The sequence below is a fragment of the Grampus griseus genome (genome assembly GCF_964374135.1).
Source record: "Grampus griseus genome assembly, chromosome: 2".
In the NCBI taxonomy this organism is placed as follows: domain Eukaryota; kingdom Metazoa; phylum Chordata; class Mammalia; order Artiodactyla; family Delphinidae; genus Grampus; species Grampus griseus.
The window spans coordinates 76,890,593-76,903,874 of record NC_139018.1 but is presented as its reverse complement, the minus strand read 5'-3'; positions in this window follow the sequence as shown (position 1 = coordinate 76,903,874).

Genomic DNA, 13,282 nt, shown 5'->3' with positions numbered 1-13,282 from the left:
ACCCGAGCGCAGGAGTCTTAGCTAATCCACTTGCGTGGCGGAAGAGTTGCGGATACCTCCGCGCGCTCCGGAATGGAGTGCGGTGTGAAGAGTGCCGCTTAAGGGGGCCGCCCACAAGGTGAAAGTGAGGGGCGTGTTGCTGTGGCCGCCGGGGGCTGAGGAACTCACGCGAGTGAAAGATGATTAAAACCGAGAGGAACGAGGATCTTAAGTAGCGTTTGCAAACGAGGCGCCGACTTAGGTAGAAACAAGTCCGGAAGAGAGCGTTTAAAAAGCTTCTAGATTCCCCAAGATGTATAAGATGAAAAGGCTCCCGCTTGTGTGTTTGAAGGAGATACCACCTCTGCATAGAAAAATAGCTGGAAAAATACGTAAACTGTTTACTAAGGGCTGCGTCTGGTGAAAAGGGAAGGAGTTGGAGGACATTTATCTGCATTTATTTATCTATAATCCACCATTCGTCCAGTTTTGAATGCTTTACCGTGATAACAGATGAGTGGGGGGAACCTGCCAATGTTGATCAAGAGGGCTAAGCCAAGATTTCAGAGAACATCTGCTCCAATCCTTAAATTTCTTGATGATAGAAAGGAAAGTGGCTTCCAGGGTTTCTGGTGGCCTTAGACGTTGCCACTCTTAGAGTTAGCCTTCCAGAGAGGAGTAACCAAAAATTGAAAAAAGATAAAAGAGCCGAGGACTCTGAACCCCTGGCGTGGGGTAGTGACGCAGCCCTCGGGGACCACCCCATACTCTCTTCTGAGCGTCGGCATCTGCTGCTTTAGGGGTACTTTCCCCGAGTCTTCTGAAGATGGCCACTTCTTCACATTTAATCTTTGGAAGGAGGAGGGATGCTCTAAAAAAGATCATGTGCTACAACCCTCCCCATCAACACCAACCGTCAAAACTATGCTAAATTATAAAGTTAAATTTCACTTTTCTAAAATGATACAAATATACAGAAATAGAAATAGCTTCATCCCAAATTTTTCTTATTTTCTTTCACATATTTTTGGTGACACTGCTTTGCTGGTGTCTAAGGCGCATGTTCAGTTTGACTAACAGGTCATCAGTGTTGGTCTTAATACTCCAGGTAGAAGCTGGGAAGTTTACTTTTTCTGTGGGGCAAATGGTGGGAGAGGACTAGCAGCACACAGGAACTGAACCCTCTGTACCCCCATTTCTGCCTTTCTCTTTCTGCCCCTACCTTATAGTCATTCTAATACAAAAGTATCCACTAATTTGACCCCTCAGTTGCCAGGCTTATACCTCCGCAGAGGCGTTAGATGGAGGAGAGAAGCCTAAGTAATGTTTTCAGGTGGTGTGAAATTCTGCTCTCTCTCGTGTTTTCCAGGTAAACCACAGGAATTGCATAGATATTCAGCTCCAAATTATACAAGAGTTATTCCATAAAGTAGCCCTTGGACTCGTGCCTTATGAAAGAAACTATAATTATAATGAAATATTTTAGAAAGATTTTGTACTGGACTTGCTCTGTTTGCCCAGTCAAATCCACTTCTACCCTTCACTCTGCATTGTGCCCTGGAAGGCTGGACCTTGGAGGACTGCAAAAGCTTGGTTCCTTTGCTCTCTGAGTGCTTCCAGTTGGGTTCAGCCAATAGGAAGTATGAGTAGGACATCCCTTTCAGTTTCCCTTACCAATGCCCATACTTCCAAGAAAGTTTAATGAAGGGATAATTTACAATCACCATTTAAGTCTTCCATCTATTTCCTCAAAGGTCCTGACCCATGTGGATTTCAGGCAGACCTAGTTATCTTAATTATGGAAAATATTGTTAAAGTGAGAGGTGATCAGTTTATCATTCAGGATTTTTGCTTTCTCTTCCTTTTTTGCTCCCTGGTTCTTGGCTTCTTCATATCATGGCCACAAGGGGGTGAGCAAGGATAGGGACAGAGACAACACTCAAAAAACCACACAAGGAATTTTTATAAATGTTGGATTATACCAACTGAGGTTGACTCTGGGTTTTACAGGTAATCTTTCTTTTCTTTTTCAAAGAGTTACGTGTCTGATTTTTTGAAATATTTTTATAATCATAAATATATTATAAATATATAAATTATTAAAATATAAAGCTATTTTTTTAAATAAAAGAAGCTAAAATTGCTAAACTATATATAATAGAATTTACTTTGAACTCTTAAAATTTGAATCAGCCAAAAAACAGTTGCCATTCTTATCTAGAGTTTTGATGATCACTTAAAGTGGCATCTTTGGTGATGATTTTGATCTTTTTTCCCCATCTCAGTATTCTGCTTGTCAGCATCTCTCAGTGTCACGGTGCTTTTCAAACTATTCTTCACACTTTGGCTGTCATAGTAGGTTATAAGGTGTGATGACAAAGTAATGGGGATCATACCCTTAGCTGCTTTGCTTATATTTAAGTCAGTGGGTTTATTTTTTAAAATAGAGTAATACTACCTGAATGCTTGGGAAACTTTAGCTGTGCTAATCCCCAAATACCCTGCTACTTACTTTAAGTGATTTTTGCCCTTTGAGTTTTCAAACCTCATTTACTTCAAGTAGATAAGCTAATCTTTTTCACTCAAGTAAACTGGAGCCAATTTAAAAATGCCTATCATCCACTAGGACCCGAGGTTTGGCTTTCTCAAGTTCCCTATGGAAGCCTTCTGAAATGGACTTAGATGGAGTTCAAGAGGCATCTAACTTGCCTTAATGTCCTACAAAAATAAATTACAATGGAAGGATTTCACTTTTCTTGTTTTACCCTAAATTCTCATCCCTTTTACCAAATTCTGTGAAAAAATAAGTAAAATAAAGTAGGGAAGTGTGAAGATACGCTAAACAATTTATAAACATGAGGAGAAAACAATCATCTTTAATATTAAGCAAAGGCAAAGAGGCAAAAATTTAAACATCCTGTGATGTTCTAGCAAAAGTGTTTTGTCAATGCTAAAATATACATACTGCTAGTTAGTGTATTTGAACAATAGTGAAAAAGAAGCCAAAGTGTTAGAATAAAGGTGTTATGTAACACTTACTGCCCTCTGTGCTTTTGGGTTCTTCAGGCCTGGTAGACCCACTTCCCACTGGCTTGTGGCTGCAGTGTAGGAATGTTCAATGCACCACAGGAACCAAGGCTAAGGGATTGGCTCCAAGACCAGTCACAGTACCTGAGAAGTAACGGTAGTTGAACTCTAGGCTCAAACAAGTCATCCCAAAGTCTTCCTGGTGCCTTCTCTGTGTTGCCTACCTCACGTGCCAGCCCTTACAAAGCAGTAGCCTTCTATTTACATCTGTGCATAATAAGCCTGAAAGTTGGATAGTCTTCATGCCTTGATTTGAGTCTAACTGCCTTTTTAAAAAATAATTGTGGTAAAATACAATAATATAAAAATTACCATCTTAACCATTTTTTTAAAATATATTTATTTATTTTTGGCCACATTTGGTCTTCGATGCAGTGTGCGGGCTTCTCATTGCAGTGGCTTCTCTTGTTGTGGAGCACGGGCTCTAGGCGTGCAGGCTTCAGTTGCTGTAGCACGTGGGCTCAGTAGTTGTGGCTCACGGACTCTAAAGCACAGGCTCAGTAGTTGTGGTGCACGGGCTTAGTTGCTCCGCGGCATGTGGGATCTTCCCGGACCAGGGCTCGAACCCATGTTCCCTGCATTGGCAGGCGGATTCTTAACCACTTCACCGCCAGAGAAGTCCATCTTAACCATTTTTAAGTGTACAGTTCAGTAGTGTTAAGTGTATTATTTACATTGTTGTGCAACCAATCTCCAGAACTTTTTGAACATGCAAAACTGAAACTCTATACCCATCAAATAATTCCCCATTTCCTCCAGGCCCAAGCCTCGGGAACCACCATTCTACCTTCAGTTTCTATGAATTTGACTACTCTAGATAGCTCACGTAAGTGAAATCATACAGTATGTGTCTTTTGTGACTGGCTTATTTTATGTCATATAATGTCCTCAAGGTTCATCCTTATTGTAGTATGTCATAATTTTCTTCCTTTTTAAGACTGAATAATATTCCATTGTATTTATATACTACATTTCTTTTTAATCCAACTGTTGATGGACTTTTGGATTGCTTCCACCTTTTAGCTATTGTGAATAGTGGTGCCGTGAACATGGGTGTACAAATATGTATTCAAGTCCCTGCTTTCACTTCTTCTGAGTACATACCCAGAAGTAGGATTGATGGATTATATGGTAATTATACGTTTAATTTTTTGAATAAGCACAATACTGTTTTCCCTAGCAGCTGCATCATTTTACATTCCCATTAGCAATGCACAAAAGTTCCAGTTTCTCTGCAGCCTCCACAACACTTATTTTCTGTTTTGTTGTTGTTGTTTTAAATAGCCATCCTAGTGGATGAAAAGCAGTATCTCATTGTGGTTTTGATTTGACTAGTGCTATGGTCTGTATGTTAATGTCACCTCAAAATTCATATGTTGAAATCCTAACTCCCAAAGGTGATGGTATTAGGAGGTGGGGCCTTTGGGAGGTGATCTGGCCATGAGGATAGAGCCATCATGAATGGGATTAGTGTACTTACAACAGACACCCCACAGAGATCTCTAACCCTTCCCCCCATGTGAAGACTCAGTGAGAAGATGGCCAATCTATGAACCAGGAAGCAGGACTGCCTCAGAGCAAGACCATGCTGGTGCCTTGATCTTGGACTAACCAGTCTCCAGAACTGTGAGAAATAAATTTCTGTTGTTTATAAGCTACCCAGTCTGTGCAACTTTGTTATAGCAGGACTAAAACAACTAGTGATGTTGAATATCTTTTCAAGTGCTTGTTAGCCATCTGCATATCTTCTCTGGAGAAAAGTTTTTCAAATCCCTTGCCCATTTTTCAAGAGACTTGTTCTTTTGTTGTTGAGTTGTAGGAGTTCTTCATATAACTGGATATTAACTCCTTATCAGATATATGACTTACAAATATTTTCTCCCATTCCATGAGTTCCCTTTTCATTCTGTTGATAGTGTCCTTTGATGTATTACAAAAGATTTTAATTTAGATGTGGTCCAATTTGTTTATTTTTACTTTCGTTTGGTGTTATCTCTAAGAAACCATTGCCTAATCCAATGTCATGAAGCTTTTCCCTTGTGTTTTCTTCTAAGAGTTTTATTACTGTCTTTTTTGACCATCTTCCACATTTTCTGGATGATTTCTCTGCTTCTTGTAAAATCTAAACTACTCATTTTTGATGGGTAGAGCTGTTGATTAAGGATTTTTTTTTTTAACTCAATTGTATTACTTTTGGAGAAGTCCTCCCTATTAGAATGCAGAATATTTCCTAGGTACAGAGTCTTCTAAAACTGACAGTGCTTCTCAATTTTCCCATGCATACATATCACCTGAGGATTTGTAAAATGCACATTCTGATTAGCAAGTCCTGGGTAGGGCCTAAGTTGCTGTCCTATGGACTACACTTTGAGTAGGAAGGTGTGGGGGAGAGCTGTGATCATCAAAGTATGGCCCTCTGTTCATGAGTTGTCTATGACAATCTTCCAATTCAGATGCTAAAGTACAAGTTCTTTCTTTAATTCTTATCATGTGACAAGCAGTTCCGTAGAATTTCATATAGCATTAATTGCTATGTTTTGTGGGTTATTAAGAGCCATTAAAATGTGGATCCGTGAGCAACGTTAGCAGAGTATTAGACTTTACAACAGAGCCTTATCATGATTTTAGGGGACCCTAGGCACTCTTGCCTTTGTAGACCCCTTCCCCCATAAAAAAATTTTAAATTCTATTTTATGACTGCATTGGTATAAAGACAGATATAATCCAGGAAGATTCATTATTGTGGAATCATTATTGTTTTATTTATTTTCTTCTATTTTAAAAGATATTAAGACCTTTGTGGGCTCTTAAGAGTATCCTGGGCCCTAGGCACTGTGTCTACTGTGTCTAATACATGAGTTGGCCTTGGTTTACCATAGATTCTAAATTAGAATTCCATGAGGAAGACTGGCAGCCATACAATACTTGGCAGATTGTTGAGCTCCCACAATTAATGAGCAGAGGCAGATAGTTGGAATTCCTGCAATTTTTAGATGGGATACTGTCTGAAACACATTAGCAGTACTGTGCGTTCGTCATAATTTTCAATTGTTGCTCATCCTACTTTTTGCTTATAATAAATTACTGTTAGTACACTTTATCTGTTAGTTTGTGTGGGAATTAACCCTAGAAAGTTTAATGTACAAATCGATATATTTTTGCCTATAATTTTCCAAAAATCAGACTTTAAGATAAGATACATGTTATTATAGTTCAAATGTCGTTCAGTCCCTTTTTGCTAAACAGGTGTATAGTTTCCCACGGTAAAATTTTCAGTTGTCAGAGCTTGTCCATAAGTTCATATTCTTCTCTCATAAAATAAATACAAGTGACAAAATGGTTTTTCTTGTACTTTGTTTCACATCTGAAGAATCAACTTGAATGTTGAAAATGTCATCAATGATGGTAGGAGTCTAGAGAGAACCAGAAGCTAAAAAGGTGGTGGCAAAATATCTTGAATAGGTTGGTTAAAAGTGACAAAAAGAGATCACAATAATTTCAGGAAAGAAGATCCATGATGGAAGGACAAAAGTCTGGACGCATCAGGGGAGATAGAGGAGAATACTGGCCTCTCACTCTGGCCCCAGGAAAAGGATATTGGAGAAGGGACTGTCTCTTGGACACAGCTAACCTTTACCATAAATTGTAATTGAACTGCAGATTTTCTATGCTAGTATATGCTAATATAGAGTGTTGTTTCCATCTGTGATTAGTGTATTAAAATTTCTTTCACCCTGGCCAGCCCATCTCAATGGTCATATTAGTAACTAACGTTTGTCTTGCTTATCTCCTAAAATTTGGACTTTATATCCAAGAGTACCTACAGCAAGGAAGTCCTAGGAAAATGTCTCTTCCCAACACTGACCTAACTTACTATCTTAGCTTCTACCTGTATTTGACTCTCATTGAATCCAGACCATTAAAAGTTAACATTGGTGGCAACTGCACCACTGGTAAGTGACGCATTCGCTGTTTTTCTCTTGGGCTCCAGATCAAGTTCTGGTCTGTGGGAAAGGATGGTGAAAAGGAAACGTATATCTCAAAGAAGGAATGTTAGAATCAGAAGTTCTTGAGCAGTGAGGACACAAACGTTCTTTTTCTTTTGAGCTTCAATGGAACAAATGAATCATAGGAACTTGATGTACAGTATATTTCTCGTTTAGAAGAGACGTATTAACAACTACCAGGTTTTTAGAAGGTTCTGAACAACTCACAGAGAAAGTAAACAACGTGTTAAACTTTAAATCTGGCTACTACATCTAATATATCATGCTAATGACATTAACATAAAATGGAACACTTAGAATGCTTTAACAAAATGTAAGATCACATTTCTTTTCCTGTCATATAGGCCTCTATATTTAAATACACCCAATACAAACTACTATATATAAAATAGATAACCAACAAGGACCTACTGTATAGCACAGAGAACTATACCCATTATTTTGTAATAATCTATATGGGAAAAGAATCTGAAAAATTATATGTATATATATGTGTGTATATATATGTATATGTATATATTTAACTGAATCCCTTTGCTGTACACGTAAAACTAACACAACATTGTAAATCAACTATACTTCAATAAATAAATACCCATATATAGAATTACTAAAAGTTATTTTTTAAAAAACCAATATGAATCAATGAATGTAATGAGTCCTATAATTGTAAGTGCAACTCTACAGAAAACAGTCTGACAGATGATGACCTGACCATGGAACAAACAGTCTCAGAGAGGCATCCTGTGAACTTTCAGAAAATAGCAATCAGGGAGTGACTTTCTTGACCAAAGGTTTTGTTTTGGCTGATTTGATTTGACTAAGAAGTTCTGATAAGGGGGTTAGAACTAGGACCAATGTAGGAAGCCCTAGAGAAATCAATTTCACTTCATTATAGGGAAAATTTTCCTAAGTCAGAACAGGCTGTTCCCAGGAAGAACCAGCTATCTAGCAGAAATAAGCCACTTAGCCACTTGGTGGAGATGCCGTAAAGGAGAATTCAAGTAACATATGGCTGTACACGATGGCTTTAATCTCGGGATTTTGTGATTCTTTATTTGGAGTCTGAACAGTTGTTGTTTTAAACTGCTTGAGATTTTATTAATAGTGGCTACAGGAAATATCTTTCACATACCAAGTGAAAAAGACTCAACACATACAAAACAGAGTGCTAGTTGTTATCACTAATAAACAATCAGGAAAAAAGAAAACAGGAAAAAAGAAGAATGAGATGACAATCAGTTACATTATGATAGGTCATAACATAGACATTGCCAATTAACAATTATTATCTGAATTTAGACAGGATGATGGTTTGGAATTCATGAGTTATAATTTAGCCATTCCCAAACTACTGTGAGGCCCTAAGTAAATTTACAAACTTGAGAATTATCATTCCTAAAAAAATCTTCCCACTGTTCACAGACATCAGTGATTTTCAAACTTCTATGTGTGTCAGAATCACTTGGGAAGCCTTTTAAATAACAGATGCCTAGTCCCTACCCACAGAGATTCTGACTTAGTGGGTCTGGGATGGGACCCTGGGTATTTTCACGTTTACAAGCTCCCCAGGTGATTCTGATGCACCTCAAGTTTGAGAGCTGCTGACCTATCTCAGGAGAAAGCAGTTGCATTAAATAAGTAGTCTAGTAAAGCTCTTAGACAACAAAGTATAATATAAATGCTGAGCTTTATTCTTTTAAGCAGAATGCTTCCTATGCAGCTATTAATTATTAGCAAATTTCCAGAAGCAGAAATTATGATGTCCATATATCAGGATACTAATTTCTCTCCAGCTCCAACTCAACACTTACAACACCATAGGGGTGCTTCCCTGGTGGCGCAGTGGTTAAGAATCCACCTGCCAATGCAGGGGACACGGGTTCGAGCCCTGGTCCGGGAAGATCCCACATGCTGTGGAGCAACTAAGCCCACGCACCACAACTACTGAGCCTGCACTCTAGAGCCCGTGAACCATAACTACTGAGCCCATGCGCCACAACTACTGCAGCCCGCGCGCCTAGAGCCCGTGCTCTGTAACAAGAGAAGCCACTGCAATGAGAAGCCCGCGCACCACAACAAAGAGTAGCCCCCTCTCGCCACAACTAGAGAAAGCCTGCGGGCAGCAAAGAAGACCCAATGCAGCCAAAAATAAAGTTAAAAACAAACAAACAAAAAAACACTTTAGGGGTTAAAAATGCACACACAGGGCTTCCCTGGTGGCGCAGTGGTTGAGAGCCTGCCTGCCGATGCAGGGGACACGGGTTTGTGCCCCGGTCCGGGAAGATCCCACATGCCGCGAAGCGGATGGGTCCGTGAGCCATGGCCGCTGAGCCTGTGCGTCCGGAGCCTGTGCTCCGCAACGGCAGAGGCCACTGAGAGGCCCGCGTACCGGAAAAAAAAAAAAAAAAAAGGCACACACAGGCTTTAGAGTCAAAGTAGGGATTGAGTATTGGCTGTCAATTACGAACAGTGAGACCTTGGTAGAGTGGCTTCACTTTGCTGAGTCTCAATTTCTTCATATGGAAAAAACAGGGATTAGGGTACTTGTCTCACAGGGTTGTTATGAGGATTAAATGAGATAATGGAAGTGACAGCTAGTCAATAAATGGAAGTACTGTTATTATTATGGTGACCAATCCTAGATGATTTCAGTGTGACCTTGCTGTGATTAATGCAGGATAAGAAATAGAATCAATTTAATGAGCTTTCTGTGACCATATATTTGTTCCAGGGAAGGGTGAAACATAGATGTGTTTCCATTATACACAGTACAATCAAATGTTTTATCTATATTAAAGTAACTTTATCAGATCCCTTCCATTCTTCATTTGTTTGTATCACTTAGAAATAAACTCCCTACAGTCACATAAGGAGATCATTTTACAGAAAGAAATTAATATCCTAAAATGCCCACCTGTGTGATATTCTAGGCCACACAGCAGACACAAGCTATGGAAATCCAAGATTTGGAAGACTAATTTTATATCCCAGACCAAAGTTCTCCCTCAAAACCAGAATTTTTTTTTTAAATTAAGCATTTAATTTCTTTTTTAAATTAAAGTATAGTTGACTTACAATATTATATTAGTTTCAAGTGTACAACATAGTGATTCAATATTTTTATAGATTCAGAATGCTTTTCTAAAACAAAAAATAAAGTAATCTTACAGTGGTGAGAGGCTTATGTCCTAATTCTAGAGAGAAAATTGATAACAGTAATCAGCAAACAGCATTAATCATTGTTCTTTCAGCTGGAGTACTTTGACCCATTACATTAAAATGAATATGCACAATTTTCAGACAGTCTTCAGCAACTAGATTTCCAATAGAGCAGTTCAATTCCCCTATCCCAGACTTACCCAACTCTGGTTCTCAAAGCTCCCCAATCTTTTTCTAAAAGAACACCTTTTCATTTCCAGACACTATGATTTTGCATGGGTAGGAGGGGGTGTGAGGTGAGGCCAGAAAAGGCCCAGGAGCTAACAGTGAAGTCCCTGAACATAGGTAGATAGTGCTGACAATAGAATTACTGAGCTCCCTGCTCCCATCCCTGTGTGGGAACTTGTCAGAGGAGAAACAGATAGGGTGGGACCAAAAACATTCGTGCCTGATCTACTAGTAGAAATACGGATGAGCTGCTGGAGGTCCCCTGGGTTTTATCCTAATTATCAGCACACATCTACCAAACAGTGAAACTGTAAAGGGTAATGTGCTGGGTACCTTATTGAGCAAGCACTTTACATTAATTCTGCAACAAAATATACAGTCTTACAATTAATGATCCATGTGTTAGGCAGCAAATCCCAATGGCAGTAACAGAGGAGGGTTTGCAGATGTGTTCATGACAACATGGCAGGGTCCTGTTACAGGAATTCTGTTACTGAATGAATTGTCCCCGATAGAAAAACAGGTGCGAGTTGGCGGCTAGGCGGCTACAGCCAAGAAGAATGGATGACTGATACGTGCAGACACCTGGATCTTATCTGAATATTCTGGTTCAGTAAAAAACACCCAGTAGCCCTTTGTTCCTTTGTTTACTCATTTAGTCAACAGATTTGTATTGCACACTTCTTATTTAGGATGCATGGAGCTGGTTCCTGAGGATACAATGGTGAGTTAAACAGACTGATACTACCTAAGAGCTACTGACAAGAAAGTAAATAAAATGAAGTATTGCCAATCATATCAATATTTATGTACCATGGTAGGAGCAGTGCAGAATACCCTCCAAGCAGACAGAGGATCACCCGACATAAACAAAAATTGGGGGAATTCCCTAGTGGTCCAGTGGTTAGGGCTCTGTGCTTTCACTGCTGAGGGCCTGGGTTCAATCCCTGGTCGGGGAACTAAGATTCCCCAAGCCACAAGGCGCAAACAAACAAACAAAAATGTGAAGAGTAAGCTAAGAAGCAAAGATTCAAGGAAGGGTTATTTTCAGAGGAGGTGGAGAGGGTGGTTGGAGGGAAAAAACAGAGGGGGAGGGAGGAGTGTTCTTGGCTGAAGGAACAGCGAGTTTGAAAGCTTGGAATTGAAATTGCAGGGTGTGTCAGATGAACTAGCTGAAGAAAAAACTGGCCCCCAGTGGGGGTATGATGTCAAGATGAGATGAGGCTGGAGATGAAAGCAAAGCCAAGAACATGAGGGACCTAGTAAGCCAAAGTATTTTATCCTGAGGCAATGGACAACTACGAAGTATTTCAAATCTTGATCTTCTTGCATGTTAGAAAGATCCCTCTAGCTATTTGCTACAAAAGATAAGGGAGAAGATTTAGTAATTTCCTTCATCTCCTCCCTCAAAGACAACTTGCCAAATAGGTTCATAAAGCTTTACCTTAGTATTTTCAAATTTACTAAAATCATGTGAAGGTGCCAGGAAGGTCCAGTGAGGTCAGTTGCAACATTGAGTTGAAGTGATTAAATCTGAGCAGATTCTGAGCCAGACTGAAGGGGGTTAGGCATTTTTGTTTCCACTGCAGCTGTTGATGCGTTCACCCCTTACCTTTCTCAAGCCCATCTATCCCAATCAACTGTAAAATATGAAGAACACAGCAGTTTGGTTGACATCAGTAATAAAACTATTCCAATTAGCACATAAAGAATTTCTATCCACAGTAAGGTGATAAAGGTTTCATCTGAACAAATTTGGTATTTGGTATGTACTGCTTGAAATTGCCAATTTGAGTAGAGACCATGTTTCCCAGATTCCTTCAAACTAAAGTAATCGGACCCTATGGGGCCTTCCCGGGAAAGAGGCTTCCATGTCCTCTGCCTGCCTCCTGTTAGTAGAAAAACTTTAGCCTCCTAGGCCTTCCCTGAGTTCCAAAGAGCAAATTTAATCAGAGAAGTGAGAAAATGCAGAAACAAAGGAAACAGTCAAATAAGGCAAAATAATATTTAAGCCATTAAACAAAGTCAAGGACCTTTAGTTCCTCCTCAAGGGCTATGGATAATATTCTGGGCCATATCCAGAATATTTTGTGAATACTGAAACCCCCACGAGGTGGAAAAAGTTAACTGCATGCTGACCACCAGCACGTAGACCCCAGACCAGTTGGAACTAGAAGGTTGATAATGTTGACTCCCGTCTACCTCACCACCAACCAATCAGAAGAATGTCCACAAGTTGGTCACACATCCTGCAACCCTCTCCCTCACCCTGTCTCTAAAAACCTTTCCCTGAAAGCCATCAGGGAGTTCGGGTGTTTTGAGCACAAGCCGCCGGTACTCCTTGCTTGGCCTTGCAATAAAATGCTGCACTTTCCTTCACCACAATCTGGTGTCAGTAAATTGGCTGTACTGCACATGGGTGAGCAGACCCAAGTTTGACTCGGTAACAAAATGATAATTGCTGTCCTTGAAGAGTAAATGATAGATTCCTGGGCTTTTCATGGTGCTCTGTGGTACTCCTGACTTAGGCTACTATCCTTTACTTTTCTGAAAGAGCAGGTCACATGGAAAACCTAAGACAGAGGTTGGCAGAAGGCTGCCTACTGCAACATGAGAATGTTCTAGGCTTAATTTTCATTCTGCCATCTTAGGGAGAGATACACATTAACAACTTATTTCTTATGTTAAAATATTAGGTAGAAACAAACAAACAAAAACAAAGCACAAAATGATTGCAAGCTTCTTTTAGAGAGGCTTCTGATATCATTCCATTTCATTTTTTCTTTGTACTTAGCTCTAATACTCAAATTAAGAAATCC